Source organism: Microtus ochrogaster, chromosome 4, assembly GCF_000317375.1.
Source record: "Microtus ochrogaster isolate Prairie Vole_2 chromosome 4, MicOch1.0, whole genome shotgun sequence".
Taxonomy (NCBI): domain Eukaryota; kingdom Metazoa; phylum Chordata; class Mammalia; order Rodentia; family Cricetidae; genus Microtus; species Microtus ochrogaster.
Genome location: NC_022011.1, coordinates 30950776 through 30953275, shown reverse-complemented (window position 1 = coordinate 30953275; position 2500 = coordinate 30950776). Strand labels below are relative to the sequence as shown.

The window sequence follows — 2500 nt, the reverse complement described above, 5'->3', positions numbered from 1 at the left end:
ATCCACATTTGAAGGTTACTCTCTGTGCAGAGGTATCTTTACAAACACAGGTCTGCCAGGTCCCACACATTTTCACAGATCATCACAGACAAGAAACACTTGGGCACACCCCTAACAAGCAGTTCCAGGTGTGTGGACAAGCTATGGATATATGTGTGAACTTTCCCACGCATGTTAAACAAGCATATACTCAAATCCTTAGACAGGAGGCTGCATGAGGAATGGGGACCCGCATGTCATCTATCCCTATGTCCTTTCCCAGGGGATGTCACTGGGTCACAGATGGCCCAGCAGACTAGCCTATCTCCCAGCTGCATACCAGGGTAACTTCCACAGAGATACCCCCATATCCGCACAGAGATGTCCCCCAGACCGCTGAATCTTCAGCTCCAACAGCCAAGCCCTTACACCTTGACCTCTATCCCCAAAGCCTAGCTCCCTTCCCAGGGGCCTTGTCCTGTGGTACCTCAGGCCACCTGAAGAATAGCCTTCACTGCAGTCACCTCCAGGTCGTCCTCGGGATGGTGAATTCTTCGTATCTCTCCTCATCCTGCCCAGGAGTCCTGTACTGCTCCTGGTGAGCTGCCCCACAAGGTCCTCTTTCTGTTTTATTACCCCAACGCTCTAGCTGCATGTAAAAGGGTCCTGCTTCTAGCTGCTGCTTCCCCCTCCCTCGCACCACCCTGGGCATCAGATACATGCCTCTTGCTCTTCGGTCTGGGGATAATGAGCCCCCTCTGTCCATGGCCTGAGAGTCCTCAGCCTTGCAGACCCTCTCTCTCCCTTCGAGCTGTGGCATGATGTCATTCCCTGGACGTACAGACGCTGCTCACTATCTGTCCTCACTCTCCCCTGCTCACGGGATGCTTTCTACCAGAAATGGAAAAGACTTTCTGTACCTCATTATTGCTTGGCCTCTACCCAGGTCTACCCCCCAGCACCCCGACACTCACCAGGAGCACACACAGGTTAAGGGGGTACAAGCGTCACTTCAGTCCTGTGGTTGAAACCCAGAGAGACATCCAGCCTGCTCCTGAGTCCTCGAGCTTTGAAGGGCCACCTCTTTCAAAGGGAAACTCCCCGGGGCTTCACAATGTGCCAAGGAGAGCAGACAGGGCTAATGCTTCACACATGTCAGCTGCTCCTTGTCTCCGACAGGCACGCAAGCCCTCAGTGACGTAGAACATCCGGTGGGATCTGGGTCTCTGGGTCATGGGGCCCTCCACCTCAGAGGTCATGGAATCAGCACCAAGCTCTCTGAGTTATGCACCAGGTTAACTAGGTTCTGCTTCAGGATAACTGAGTTAAGAAGCCAGAGGAGGAGTGTGGGCCGTGTGTGTGCACTCCTGGGCTCATTGTGCTGAGCTCCATGTTCTTGGGATTTGGAGCCACGTGTTTGGTTTTCTTCCATCTTCTGATCCCTTATGACTCTCCTCATCAAGGAAGTAAGAATGACCTGTGCTTCCCCAACCTAGGATGAACCAGCCGTGCTGGGGACAGCCCTGAGGGGCTCTGGGTCCTTTATTCAAAAGAGGAGGGTTAATTTTTCTCCATCCTCCTCATAAGGAGAACCAGAAGCAACCTCAGATTGGAATGTCCTCTGGCAGAACTACAGGCCTTTTGAAACTGTGGGAGGGTCTGGTGACTTGTGGTGAGCTGGAGGCTGGGATTCAGTGTGGCTCCAAGATTCTGTGGTGGCAGAGGGCAGGACATCCCTGGTGGGCTATGGGAGATGAGCGGGAAGGCCAGCTCCACCCGAGGGATGTCGTAGGAAGAGCTGCTCCCTCTCAGAGCTCTAGCTATTCTGTATGGAGATGAGGACAACCTGTTTATCCGCTGCGCAGGTCTCGGAAGGGGACAGGGGACGGACACAGTGGAGGAGCCTGAGAACAGACTGGTGACCTCTCCACCCTAGGTGAAGGGATGTGGAGAAGGGGTGGGACGCAGACAGGGATAAACCATATCTGCTCTCCCTCTCCCTCTGGAGCCCATTACCTCTACCTTAGCCACCCAGCGCAGAGACCCCACTCCTGTGGGTACAGGGGTGGGCCAAGACCAGGGAGAAGAGGGTCCTGGAGGAGACGAGGGCTCTGGATAAGGACCCAGCAAATGGATCTACCCCACATCTGGATAGCTTTGGGGTCCCTGCTGACTCTGGATACCTAGGGTTCTCAGATGCCTCCTGAATCTTGAGTTCATTTAGGGGTTGTCAGGTCAAGTCCCCAAGTACCCTTTTTCTGCTTGGGATCTGTCTCCTTGCACAGTTAGAAGCTGGGTGGTGGTGGTGCATGCCTTTAATCCTGGCACTCAGGAGGCAGAGGCAGGTGGATCTCTGTGAGTTCGAGGTCAGCCTGGTCTACAGAGTGAGTTCTAGAACAGGTTCCAAAGCAACAGAGAAACCCTGTCTCGAAAAACCAAAACCGACAAGGGACTAGGACTAGGAAAGGATGGTGGTACCCCTGGGAAGCTCATCAATCCTTCTTTTTTTTTTTTTGGTTTT

The 2500-nt window shown here is 53.6% G+C and overlaps 1 protein-coding gene across 1 annotated transcript in view; it reads right to left on the bottom strand.

Annotated features, from left to right (window-relative positions):
• Positions 1-1045, bottom strand: part of Dpep1 (dipeptidase 1) — a 14698-nt gene extending 13653 nt beyond the window's left edge. The window contains exon 1 of the mRNA XM_005345822.2: positions 954-1045. The gene's annotated coding sequence lies outside the window, so the exon portion shown is untranslated. The remainder of the gene's footprint in view (positions 1-953) is intronic.
• Positions 1046-2500: the final 1455 nt, after the last annotated feature.